The sequence below is a fragment of the Anser anser genome (assembly GCF_964211835.1).
Source record: "Anser anser genome assembly, chromosome: 12".
Taxonomy (NCBI): domain Eukaryota; kingdom Metazoa; phylum Chordata; class Aves; order Anseriformes; family Anatidae; genus Anser; species Anser anser.
Window position 1 is genome coordinate 21549976 of NC_139733.1, and position 14264 is coordinate 21564239.

The window sequence follows — 14264 nt, forward strand, 5'->3', positions numbered from 1 at the left end:
ATAGCAATCATCTCACTGCTGGGGCTGGCAGAGGAGATCCGAGAGGAGCCTCTCCTGCACTGCTGAAGCAAATGGTAGATGGCATTAAAGCCATGTTTAAACTCCAGTTTTCTTCCTCAGGTACATTCTCCCCACCCCAGCACTCCCCCACAGCTCCAGTGGCAGGACTAACGCCTGTTAACGACAGCAGGCTGTGTGCCCCCTACCCCTCCTCTTGCCCAGGAGCTGGCCTTGCTGCACCCAGCTGGGTGCCACTGGGGGATGAGGGCACACCTGAAGGGAAAGGGAGGAGACTGAGACCCTCAGGAGCTTATTAAAGAAGGTGACATGCAGAGGGTAGCTGGCTCTGCCTTGGAGGGCAAAGTGGGCTGCTGGTGCTATGCTGAAGAGCAAAGCAGGTGGGGGCTCCCCAGGCCCCATCCCTGGTGAGTTGGCCCTTGGGGTGATGCTGCAGGTCTGGCCACCGTGCCTGGGGTGACAGCAAAACCTTGTAGGAGCTGCTGAGCACGGTGGAGTAAGGCTTTTGCTTGGGGGTAGTGTCAGTCTTTCTAAGGATTATTGTATGGGATTGGGTATGTGGCTTTGCTCAGAAAGCAGGGTTTGGCCTGTGTTTAGTTATTCCTCTGTTGACTCTTCTTCTCAGAGCTTTCCTGTATTTATTTTCTTTACCCTGGTATATCTTATGCATCTCCCCTTGTAAAACTAATGCTATTATGTAGATAATGTTTTGGCTTCTAGAAGATGTGAGCACATGCTTGGAGTTAATTACTTGACTTGCTGCTTAGTTTCCTGCAAATATGTTTCCTTCACTCTTACATAGCAAGTGTAAGCCCTGATAGGTGTGCTGTAGGGCTGATGTGAAGACAAGCATTAACAAACATCAGGTGCTGAGAGGTCTCCAGGTGTGTTGGCAGTAGTAGTTACTGTTATGTCAGCTGGAGAAGCCTTGTAGCTAATGAGACTCCTATGAAACATCTTGTGTGCTGTTGTCCTCTGGAAGGTAGTCTGCAGTATCTACTGTTTTTCTCATGGATCTAAATAAGGACTAATAGAATTAATTTATATTTGGAAACATCTAGGAGCTGGGCTTGCACTGGACTCATTTGGTTTGGCTTAAACAGCATACTGGATACTTATTTGCATGATCACATTGCAAGCGGTACACAATGTATAGCGGTCAATTAAGGTCTAAAGCTGCTCAAAACCTCAGAGAATGGTTCAGTTGATTCCAGCTCAAACTATGTAAAAGTACTGTGAGATAACTGTTTTCTGTACTTGAGCTGTAGTAGTTACTCTGTGCAGCATAATTTTGTGTTCTTCATCGGATCTTTTTCACTGGAGATTTCTTCATTGTTCCTATCTCTTCCCTTCATTTTCTCTGCTTGTTCACCCCTCCAATTATGTTCTTATATCTATATATTTTTAAAGACTTTAAGTGTCTGAAAGGAATACTGAAAAAGAATAGGAATAGCTTATCTCATAAATCTGCTAGACATGCAGAAAAATAAAATTAATTGAAAACATAGCTATCTTGAAGTAGCAGTATCTTTAGGTACTTAGCTAATTCCTTTGTGACTTGATCAGTGTCTCAGAGCTATGGGGATGAATGACCAGGAGTTGTTGCCAAAAAGCAGAAAAAAAGCTATGCTCGTAGCTCCTACTTGAGAGCCCAATGCTAATCATAAGCTGCTTAGCCTTTGAAGATTAAGTAATATCTGTAATGCTGTACAGATAGTCTAAAGTTCATGTTTTCAGTGTTAATATACAAATGAGTAAATAACACAAGTTATGGCTTCCGTAGGGGGGGAATTGGTTTTGGTCATCAAAATTTGCATAAAATAATGAAGGAAGCTGGGTGAAACTCAGGCAGCTGTGGTGTATAATTGGCAGTAGCATATATGTGGCTTAGTCCCCCAGCAGCTTTACCCCCTTGGAAATACTAGTTAAGGCATAGGGTTTGGTGTGTTAGTAAGTTTATGACCTGCATAAAAATGTCAAGTCAAACGGCTGCCTACTAAATTATTCAGCTTATTGATAGAATAATGACTTTGAAGATAGAGATGTTGGGCTTAACCCTTTCAAGAGGAGCAGGGTGGGGAGCTGAATCACTGCACTTGATTCCAGCTAGATCACAGCAAGATCTCTAGTACTACATGCCACCTTTGAGCAGCAAATTCAAGTAGAATTAAAAGTTAGAGATGGGGTTGGTTTTGAAACTGATGCGAAATTTAAATTAGACACCTTTTTTTGGTAGAACTGCCTAGAAAAACAAATCCAGATAAATGGTCTTACTTGCTGAATTTCTAAATAAATAAATTTCTTTTATAAAAAGAAAATTGTAACCTTATTTTTACCCTCCCCCCCCCAAAAAAAAGAACTTATATTAAAAATTCAATACTCCTTAAAATGATGGTAGAAAAACATAGAGTAGCCTTAGTTTAACTTCTCCCAAATGTTTGCTAGCCTACTTCATTGCAGAGGAAAGGCTAGAGTCTGATTCAAGTAGATGCAGTGATAGTGTTGTTACTTGTTTACCTCAGAGCTGTGCTTAACCCAAGGCTTTAGATAAGTATGTTGTTTAAAAGATAAGTATAATGCATACACAAAAGAATAAAACATCCGTTTTGTTAAATCTTTGATTTCTGAAAGTTTCAAGCATGCAAGAACTTGTCTTGACAGGGCTACATTTCTTAGAATATTTAATGTGGGATACAAAAATATATCCGAAATATAATTATACCACTTTACAAGATATACAAAATAGATTTATACCATCCTATGGAGTCTGAACTTTTATGATCAATAATATTTATTTGCAAGATTCTATAACATACATGCATATGTAGATTACTTGTACATTATGTATACACCTTGAATGTCAACATATTTGATTTTATCTACTATGGACATCTCTGCTTATTTTCAGATTTTTCTATGTTATGGGAAAGTTGATGCTCTACTTTTTCTCTTCAGAACATATTTTCGCATCAGTTGTGGTGCAGCAGCCGCAACAAATCTGTTTTACTAATAATACGTGTTTGGTGAAACAATGTAATGAGCCAACTCGCTGTTATGCTGGTGGAGGCTGCAGTTGGGGAAGTGGAGCTGCTGGGAGAAGCCCAAATCCTGCTCTGAATGGTCCTGGTTTCCCCCAGCCCTGGCCAGGAGCTGCTCTGCCCATCTTGCTGGGTGGCAGCTGTAGGAGCCATGTGCTGCCCACTGCTGCTGTGCTGGGGCACAGGGCGTGATGTGCAAAAGTTCCTTCATCTTAGAGTCATAGAATGGCCTGGGTTGAAAAGGACCTTAAAGATCATCTAGTTTCAACCCCCTGCTCTGGGCAGGGTTGCCAACCACTAGAGCAGGCTGCCCAGAGTTGCATCCAACCTGGCCTTGAATGCCTCCAGGGATGGGGCATCCACAGCTTCTCTGGGCAACCTGTTCCAGTGCCTCACCACCCTCTGAGTGAAAAACTTTCACTTAACTTCTAACCTAAATCTCCCCTGTCTTAGTTTAAAACCATTCCCCCTTGTCCTATCACTGTCAACACACATAAACAGGCATTCCCCCTCCTGTTTATATGCTCCCTTCCAGTACTGGAAGGCCGCAATAAGGTCTCCCCGGAGCTTTCTCTTCTCCAAGCTAAACAAGCCCAATTCCCTCAACCTTTCTTCATAGGAGAGGTGCTCCAGCCCTCCGATCATCATTGGTGGAGCCTCTGCTGGCTGCCTAAGCCTCAGGACTGGTATTTGGGGTGTCACCCCCCCGGTGCCTTTCTTTCAGGCCTGGCAGGGAGTTGCTCCAGCAGTCTATCTCCTGCTCACACTCCCTGATAGCCCTTAACCTCTCCACCTCCTCCCTGAGCTCTGCCACCAGGCTGACCAGGTCATCCACCTGCTCACACCTCGCGCACACGGTGTCTCTGCCACCCTCAGAGGGCAGCGACAGGCTCAGGCACTCCCTGTGACCAGAAACCTGATCTGCTGCATTTTTGAGAGGGCTGTCAATCTGGGTCACCAAAGACTTTTTCTAGAAAGAGCTTTCTACATAGCGGAGACCATGGTGGTTTGTCTATAGGTAGACAGCTGGTAGATGAGCTGTTCTGAGTGGGGAGGGAAGCTCTGCCCTGCCTGAGGGCGAACTACTGTTTGCCTGCCCTGGTTGCTGCGCTCCCCAGGGGCTGCCTTTGAGTGGCTGGGGAGGGGATGCTGATGGCTCCGCCTGCAGCTCCTCAACCTCCCTCACGAGGGCTGCCGGGGCTTGGCAGCTCCCTCAGCTGCTTCGAGAGGCCTCCATGCCACAAAAAAAAAAAAACCTGCCCACCTTGATCCCCCGCTCTGCTGCAGCAAGCGTCTGCCCCGGAGCCGATCGCCTCGGCGAGAATGTTTCAAGCTCTGTACCAACTAAATGGAGAACAATTGTACAGGTTTCAAAAACAGCAAAGCTTGTTTGTTGTTCCTCCTGAGCTCATCCATCTTGGTGCAGTGGCACTTCTGTTAATGTGAGCCCTGCTGTGGTGATGTTTCCACTCACCTATGGGAGGCAGTGGCTTCCTTCTGCTTCCTAGTGAGAAAGAATTTGCAAGCTTGTACTTTTTCCCCTAAAACATTGTTATTTTTAAAGTTTGGTTGTTTTGAATTTGATCCAAATTTCTTTTTTTAATTTACTTTTTGTGGTCCTGGATGCTTTGCCCTTACCAGTAGCGCTGTGCTGTAATTCTCCTATGGCCAACATAGAGAACATGAGATCAGCAGGATCAAAGTCAGATCCAGTGCTGCTTTACTCTGCTCAGGGTCAGCCTTGCTCTTCTAGGTGTTCTGCCTACACGGTTGAATTTCTGAGTGTTTGGCTGAGTCTTTTATCCCGGTTCACACATTTACTGTTGCCACGTTTCAGCTGTGACCTTCACGAACAGGATTTTGTCTTCTCCATTGGGGTTATTCGCGGTCCTCGAGCAGGTCTGGCTGTGGCTTCCAGCTGCACCTCTTTGATGTCCCTCCTCTACCCTGTGGGCTGCATCAGCTTAAGAGACTGTCACCCCATCAAAACAAGCTGCTGGGAGCATTAGCCTTTGAAAAGCATGTCACTGTTAATGTGCTCTTCTTACTGAAGTACGGCCTTAGCTCTTGCTTGAGTTTTAGTGTCAGGTGCCAAAGGATCAAGGCAGAAGTACCTGTTACTAAGAACAGAAGAGAACTGCACAGCAGTGAAAAATGCTGTGCTTTATATTCGCTGCCATTTAAAATGGTGTTGTTACCAAAATGGCTGAGGAACTTTTCAGCCTTTTTTCCATTGGTGTTAGCTTTGTTGCCCATGGAAGGAGGCGATTGCTTGGCTTACATGAGGTGGACTGTTGAGTCCATAAGCAAATGACTTCTTGTTCAAAAACAAATTAAAAAATAAAAATTGTATATACAAACATAATGTGAAGGCATGACCACACTTCACTTGGTCACCAAGGACACAATCTTCTCCTCACATGCTAGTTTTTATAGCTAAATTCATTAATAATCATAGATTACCCAGTGTGTAGGGTACGTGCTGTTTTCCTGTGTTTTGTACATCTATTAATGTAGTCAAGTTAATTGTCCAACTAAGCTGAACAGGGCTCAGTAACGGAGAGGTCGTTATGGCAAAATAGGTGAATCAGAATTAGGAGGAAATTGGTGAACTGGTAAGTTTACAGCAGCAGAATACAATGCATGGAAGGAGAGCAATTTATAGGTATATTAAAATAAAAAAGGAAGGGATCTTAGGCAAATCCTAAGCTTATTATATTTCCTTTTTTCTAATTTCCCCTGAACATAATACCATTTATTCATGATACTGCTGCAATAATTGAACCAGTGGAAGGAGAGGAAGAAAGCTACCCATATAAATTACTACTTGAGACCTGGTCTGTTTTGACAGATGTCAAGTCTGGGTAGCTTAGCTTGCTCTACTGTTTGTATGAGAAGGGCTTGGTATCACTAGGATGCAGACTAATAGCTTTCTGTGCTTCTGAATGTAGATAGATTACATTGCAACAGATTTTTTTTTTCCCCCTAGTCATAACCTAGTGACTCTGAGAGAATTAATTGATAAAATATTCCCTAGTTCTTTTGCATGGTGTTGCTGCAGGAGTGGGAATTTAAAAGGGAAGAGGCAGCCTGCCTGCTGGAGGGAAAAATTGTCATGGTCCCTTATGGTTTCTGTTTAGATTTGAGAAATCAAGTTATAAAATTAATTTAAAGGAAGTGATTTACTACTGTATGTTAAGCTTTTCTCTGATTTTTACAGTTAGTATTTAGTGTGTTTGCTACAAGTAATACATCTATGAGGCTTTCATGTACATCTCTTGCTCAAAAGTATTTCAGTCTTGCTTATTTTTTGGGACTTGCCTATTTGTATACCTTCCTCCCCTCAAAAAAAAATGCAAGGTGTGCATTAAACATAGATTTTCTCCACCTCTGTGGAGTTTTAACTCTGTATATGGCTTTCAGTTGTCACAGGTGGGGGACAGTCTGATCTCTGTCTTGTGTTTGGCATGTACTCACTGAGCTCATTTCAGACCTGGAAGTTTTTGTTCAGTTACTTTCACCGCTGTGTTTTTTCCTGCTGTTAGGTGTTTAGTTCATACTTGACTTTATTTGCTGTCTTCTGTTGCTTTATTATAAGAGAATGGAAGCTAAGCACCAGGAGATGTGTATTTTATGTGGTTCGTGTGGATATGTTTAACTGCAGAGTCCTGTGCAGGCTCCATGTATCTGTGCACTGTGACCTCATTATGTAACTTGGCAATTTGTATAAGAAAGCAACTTAGAAAGCAAAAGACCTTGTTTTGGAGAACATGGTGTTGACGGAGTATGTAGGCGATCTGAAATGTCTTCTGGTTTGCAAGGATGAGGAACAAATTTAAAAAGGAAAACAAACAATTTAACGGTGATGGAGCTGTAGCTCCAGCAAGGATAGACTGTGGGCGTGCATCCATTTTGTCTTGTTGCAGAAGATTATTCCTCAACACACAAGGTCATAAAATCTCACACTGCTGAATATTGGAAGATAATCTTGCGAAAAGTTTAAAATATTTTACTAGCAGTAAATATTTAAGGCCTTCATTTACAGCAATCAGGGGACTATGTGAATACACCCTTAGCTTGCAAATAAACACTAAATTGTCACCTCAAATAAAAACAAAATGGTTAAACACGCAAAGCAGAAATCAACAATCAAGGCTGCTAATTATTACGGGCTTTATAGATATTAATTACTCAGTGCATGATGCTTTTTCATCACTGACCTTTCTTGTTTGGTATTTTGTAATTGGTTAAAGTGATTAGAGATTTTTTCCTGATCAGACTGATGATCTTGGCTTCTGGCATTTCAATCCCAGTAAAAGAAGATTTAATATAACAGAGTGATAGGAGCAAGAAATGAAGGGGAACTAATGGTCCACTCCCTTCTCTGGTAGGAATAGCCTGTTAACTTCAGCTTGCTCTTTCACGCAAGGAATCGCTCAGATATGACATTGAACAATGTCCTTTCTGCCTTGTCCTTCAGCTGTGTGGGTATTTGCCCAGGTGCAGCTGCACAAGTCACCAAGTGGAAATTGGAAAAGCGCAGAAATGCAGAAGCATCAGAAGCTCCCATCTGTGTTTGTAAAGCTGTGGTGGACTGGCATTGGTGTTTCAGAAACTGTTGGTTTAAGTCTGGGGCAGAGCTGATCTTTAAAAGTGACCAGGGAGTGACGTGGTGTGGAGAGCTCAGCCTGCCTCCATTCCCTGGGGAGAAACATCAGGGTGAAGGCTTAAACTTGGACCTTGTACAGCATTAGAGCTACTGCATGGGCTCTTAACATCTCATTAAAAATTAAGACTATACACTTGCAGTTTACAATTATGGTGAATAAAGCATGGTTGTCAGCAAAGAGTTGGTACAACCCATCCCCTTTTGGTGCTTGGAAAAGAAGTTGTAGAGGACTGCGGAGGCAAAGCTACACCTCTGGGTAATGAGGAACCAGATGCAAAAGAACCAACTATTCACAGTGAATTTTCCCTTTGTCATCAGAGCCTGACGTGTTCTGTTAGTAACCTTCAGTAAGTGACTCGGTTGATGCACTGTACGCAAATGAGCAAAGGATCTCTTAATCAGCAGTTCAGACAATGCAAAACAACCTCGTGCATTTCATTACTTTGCATTTAAAGTAGAAAGTTGATGAACGCATCATCCTCTCTAAATGCAGTCTCCTGTAGTTATCCAGGGCTTTTTACTGTTGTATGGACTACTCACTTGCATCTCTATGTGACTTTGAAAGAGTATTTTTACATACATGGGCCTCTTCCCTGTGTGGGGTCAGTAAGCTGTGTGTTTTGAGCCCATTCTGATGCAGCAGGAAGGCTGCTTTAAGTAACAGGCAATCCTAAGGGTTATGCAGCTTAGGAGCTCAATTTATGAACCAGCTGGTGAATCGTTTTGAGATTTCTTTGACAATCTCTGAAGAATTCTGCTGTCTAAAGATTATTTTATTATCAATATGCAGTCATGCAGGTCATGTTCTTTTCATTTGTGAAGCAAATGGCATCAAACAAATTGCCTTAAAGCCTAGAAATCCAATATAAATGTGTAATGCTCTTCTCCACTTGATGAGACAAGGTATTTTGCTACCTAAAAATAACACTTTGAAATATTTAATTTTCACTTTTTTCATACAATAAACTACATGAGATCTCTATTTTGATGGCATTTTACTTTGAAGCTAAACCTATCAAATCCTGGGAGAGCTATGATGGTGATTAGGCTTTTTGAGTTTTTCTGCATGAGATAGATTACACTTGAAAAATGCTTTTGGCTGACTCGCTAAACAATGTTTAAATGCACAGGAAATGTTTCTGCGACAAATGAATACTGGATTTATATTTCAGCTTCAGAAAACTCTCTTCTGTTTAGCTCCTGTCATCAATCTATTGTGTTAATAACAATGTTTGAATTCGGGAACAGGAGGCAAGCCAAGGATTCAGATGTTGCTGAGGAAGGGCTGCCCCTTGCAGCAGCTGCAGCTGGTAGATGAGGCTGAATCAAGCTGGGTTTCCTGGTGTGCAAGATGTGCTTCAGCAAGGAAATGATGTGGCTGATGCTTGATAGCAAGTGGTCCCACAAAGAGGTTTTTTGCCCAGTGATACAGCTAGGAAAATGGTGGCACTTCAGAGTTAATGTCCTCTTTGGTTTTGAGAGGGCAGCTGAGCCAGGATTAGGGCAAAGAAGGGTGGCATGGGGTTTGCTCTGAGTGCCTTCCAGGAGCAGGAATAGGGAAAGCAATACGAACAGTTGCAGTGAACGCTTTCTTTTTGAAGGTTGGTGGCACCGCTGAATGAGAGAGCAGGTTCAGAAGCACTTGGATATTTAATAACCTGTATTAATAAGCCCGTGGGCTAGCAGGCTTGTGGTTATCACATTTCTTTAGCTTGTTGTGAAGTGAAGAATATTGTCTTTATAGTAAGAACGAAAACTTTGAAGGATGTCAAATTCATATTAGAAAACAGAAGCAGGGAAAGCTCTTAAACAGTACCTAGAGGATTTGGGGCAAAGACAGATCTGCAGGCAGAGTTTTTGGAGTGCTTAATTTGAGATTGGAAGGAAGCAGAGACAGATGCAAAATCTTATAGTATCCCAATTTAAGCTTTCCTTAAAAATAGTAAATTTGGAAGATGGGAAAACAGGACAAGACTAGTCTGTTGGTTTGGCAGGCGATGCAAAACTGTGCAAGAGTAGGCTAGCTGAATCAACCCAGAATAGAACTGGGGACAAAAAAAAAAAGAAAAAACACCATATAAGTTGTGTTTTTGAAGTGACCAAAGGAAAACTTTGGGGGTTCAGGGCCTGATGCATCAGTAATGTTCTTGCCATTGACCAGGGCTGACTGTCTCCCGCAGAACTATTACCCTTACTGTGTAGTCTTGTCTTGTGCAAGTACTCTGGGGACAGGTGCATTAGGAATGTCAGTATTTGTGTATTAAGATGATAAACCTCCAGGTGTGAAAGGCACCTCAGCTTTCTTTGGGATAGCTTCTTTCAGCTCAGTCTTGTTAGTGTGTCAGGCTAAGCGTGGAGTGTTGTGTGAGGCTGTCTGCAGGCAGCAGATGAGATCAGCTCTTCAGGCTCTCATCAGTTCTCTGTTGCCAGCTCCCAGAGAACTGTCTTTACCTGCAAAAGTAGATTTTTGGTGCAATTATGCAGTATTTCTGTGAAACGAAGTGGTGCCTCTATTCTATTCTTAAGTGATTTTTTTCCCTTGAAGTATGTGCTGCTCTTTTACAGAAAATGAGGGTAGTGTAAAGCTGAATTTCTTTTTAGGCTTTTTGGAAGTCTCAGCTTTGAGAACAACTGGAGCAGCGACTGGGGAGCCACATTAAAAGAGGGTTGTTGCTTTTTTCCTTTGGAGACAACTTCATATCTGCATTCCAATGCTTTTTTTCAAATCCTTCTGTTGACAAGGGATGCAGAAAATACTGAAGCTGTTAAATCCAGTTTTTAGCATGCTGCCTTCCATAGCGTCACCTAGGGGAGAGCGCTGCTTGTTCCCCTGGTACCTGTTTCAGTCTGTTCTTCACCTGAATTGGAAGTGTGCATTTGAATTGATTGGAAGCTATGGCCAACCCTCCCCCAAGCTGTGGGAGGTTTTTTATTCAGCAAAATTGCCTGGGCACTGCTGAATGGTTGTTGGTAATGTAGTTTAAATGCTTTAGCTTTTCAAGCCTGGAAATCCAGGTTCAGTGCTGCTTGTGAGGATAAAGTACAATTACTTTAATCAGTCTCAAATGCGTGACTACAAAGAGCCATGTTCAGCTTTGTGCAATTACTGCAGGATGAAATACTTTACTGAAAGTAAAACGTCCTGAATTTGCCTATTCCCTGTTTTTCAAGTCTACACCTCTGTGCCAATGCAAAACGTTGTAAGAAATTGTCCACGCAAGTGTTTCTGTTGTTGGAAGCTGCAAGGTCTGAAGGCTTTGAGCATGTACATGCTGCTGGCTTGATCAGAGGATTAGAAGATGTAATGCAGATTTTAACTGGTGTCACCTGCCTGTGCTACCTCAGATTATTCGGTATGCGACGCACTTGGTGGGCAGATCGGAGGTCCTGTGTCCTGCCTGAGTAACATCGCGTGTGAATGGCTCCGACCGAAGCAAGCAGCGGGGGAGGCTGGGTGCTCAGTGCACAGGGATTGTGGGGGAAGAGAAATGATTTTATCCAGCCAGTCTCCCACATGAGCACCAAAAAAACCCTGAGCTCAGTTATGCATGCAAGCATGACAGGGAATTTAAAAAACACAAATGCAGTTCTGAAGGTCATGTGGCAGGTGTTTTGAAGGAAACCTCTTCTCTGCTTTGGCTCGGTGCCTTTATGCTCGCACAAGCTGAGGGATACGCTGGAGATGGATAGGCAAGAATAGAGAGTGTCAGAATTTTTGAAGTAAAAACTGGACGGATTTTCTGGCTTTCAGCAGCAAGGGATGGATTCTTAGGTATCTAAAAAATACACAGGGATGTTGGTGTCAGAGCACTTCTCGTATGAGTTGTTCTAAACTTTGCAACTGTAGTGATGAGTGGAACAGTCACAGTAAATACGGTAATATTTTGATAGGTATGAAACCCTTCACTCTTCCCGATGTCTAATTTGCATAGCTCCGGACGTCAAATGTTTATCCACTCCACCCGGTGTTGTGCCCGCTTCAGTGGGGCTCCATCTGGCGCTGCCTGCCTTGGAGCCTGTTCCCCCACAAATGTGTTTCCCCATTCCCGGTGCTGGATCCCAGGTGCTGCTCGGCAGGCCTCTGCTCTTCCCTCCAGTAAATCCCAGAGGCAGCGAGTGCTGTGCCGCATGCGGTGAGCCGCTCTGCAACTCCTTTCGCTTTGTGAGCACAACTCAAGTGTGGGCTGAAAACTGGTGCGCCGGGTCCCTACTGAAAACTCCCAGCTGCCTGTGAGTGGTCTGTATTTGTTGAATGAGGCCATAATGTGCCCGTAGACTAACAGTGATAAAATTCTTCAGCGCAGTCTCCAACTGCAAAACTCATAAGGGCATGTGGCATGGAAGGTTTTTGTGTTCTCAGGGACTTTGACAGCAACTCTTATAGACTTACCAAAGGCAGGAGGGGTCCTCTGCTGGGTGTGAACCCTTCAGACGAGATTCTCGTACAGCCAACAACCACTGGGTTGGAGAATGGGTGTCCAAACACTTGTCTTAAGGCAAAATGCAAGACTTCTTCGTCCTTCTTGTATCTGTGTTGTGTTAATAGTGCAAAAAAATCTTGTATTTGTATTCTTGCTCTGTTATGATGCTCACGCAATTGTGGTTTCATAAACACCTGACTCTGCTGTATGTATTTTGTCTCATAGCCAGCTACCAAATGTGTAAACCAAAATGATAAAAATATGTATTGAAATAGTTTCCCATTGTTTTTCCACTTTTCAAATTGTTATTAGTCATTTGGATTATCTAATGGTTTTACTTGGGGCTTTGTGGGAAATGGCTGTGCTTCAGCCCTTTCTCTGGGATCTATGTTGGGTTGTCATCTTCTGCCCTCAACAGAAATGGGGAGCACCTGGGGGTTTCTGCCACCTGTGAGGCCAATAGCATTGTGTGGTTGGGGAAGATGGGGATTCACTGAGAGGCTTCAACAGGCTGAAAGTGTTCTGGCTGTAGAAGACAGAGCTGAGAAGGAAGGTTCAGACAGCCCCAGGCGGAGCTGCTGACCCTCGGTGTCCTGTGGGGTGCCTTCAGGGAGCGCTGGGCTGCAGGGCGCTCAGCGAGCTGCGAGGCAGGAGTGGAAACGTCCTACAGAGTACCCAACCATGTCACTGCTCTGTCCTGTGGTACCTTGAAAATAGCAAACTTAAACATCAAAGGTGGCTTCTTTCTTTGCAAAATTAGTTAATGTGGATGAGAAAGAATGTAATGACTTAACGTATCTCTATAAGTGATTTTCCATATCAATTACTTCTTTCAGGTATTGGAAACTTGACTGAAGACTACGTATCATGCACTGGAGAAGGTAACAGTCCTTTAATACTAATTTTGATTTATTGATACTATTTTATATGGTCTTAAAGCAATTGCATTAAATGTCTGGATTTTCTTTGTGTTGTTTGTGCCTGAGACTACAGAATCTGTCCCTGAGTTTCTCGGTACCTTGAGAGTAGGTTTTGTTTAATTCTTGAATTCTTTACTTTCCACCAGTCGGTGGAAATTTTTGTTTAAATTCCTCCGGATGCATATTGCATTTAGGCAATTTTATATTTCAAGATTTATAGAAAACATGGAGTAGCTTGCCTTCAGAAAACTTTCTGTAAATATGCCATTGTTTAAAACAAGGTATCTAATTTGAACAAACAGTTTACAAAAGGAGATTGGTATCTCAGAGCACTTTCAGGTTTGTCTCTTTTTGTAATGAGATTTTTTCAAACTTGGTGTTTAGTTAATCATTGAATGACTCTACAGTTAAATTATCAAAAGACTGTCAAATTTTAATTATCAAAACTGTCACTTTTGAAACTCAAATATCTTAATGGTATCTGTTTGAAAGTACAAAGGAATCAATATTTTTATTTGAGGTAGGTTTTGTCCTATATATCCTGAATGCTCTTATTTATTTTCTGGAATAATATGAGTGTTAAACACAAATTTAAGTGTGATAGTTTGTGCTTCAGAGTCTAGCCCTGGTCCAGGCAAGAGCAGAAGACTGGGCTTTCTTTTGCATCCCTGCTACTTTGCCTTTGCCTCTCAAATCTTGGCTCCACGTCGTTGATCTCCAAGATAAAATTGTTGCCAAAGAACAGCATATGTTTGAGAATGAATTATATTGTTATCACAAAAGAACAAAACCTTTCCAGAGTTTACAATGAAATATTTAAAAATGTGGTTTCCTTTGTAATTTTCGATGTTATTGGTCTATCTGTTTGGAGAGGTTACAGATGCTTTATCAAAATAGTATCTTGATTCTTTTTCTTTGAGTAATTCAGAGGTATCTCAGTGCTGGGTGTTTGCAATGCAAACTGAACTACTGTTTTAGATGAAGTAAGCTATTATTCAACAGGGGACTTACACTTGCAAAGCTCTCTGTGTGAGGTGTTCATAGACTGATAAATTTTGATATCACTTTCTAGTGGTCTGCAAGGAAAGGCTTATTTATATAAAAGATAACTTTGAATAATGCACTTCTCATACCTTTGGACAGTCCTCCTAAATTAGCCTCAAAGCCCTTTCTTGGGTCAAATCTTGCTTATGGTTCT

At 42.4% G+C, this 14264-nt stretch overlaps 1 protein-coding gene across 3 annotated transcripts in view; it reads left to right on the top strand.

The window, feature by feature from the left end:
• LOC310880372 (contactin-4) overlaps nucleotides 1-14264 on the top strand; it is a 300385-nt gene that overhangs the window by 25404 nt on the left and 260717 nt on the right. For 2 of the 3 annotated variants that reach the window (XM_083796070.1, XM_083796077.1), the window contains exon 2: nucleotides 12983-13027. The gene's annotated coding sequence lies outside the window, so the exon portion shown is untranslated. Of the gene's footprint in view, nucleotides 1-315; nucleotides 426-12982; nucleotides 13028-14264 lie in introns of those variants that run through there. The other variant, XM_083796071.1, reaches the window with a different exon arrangement.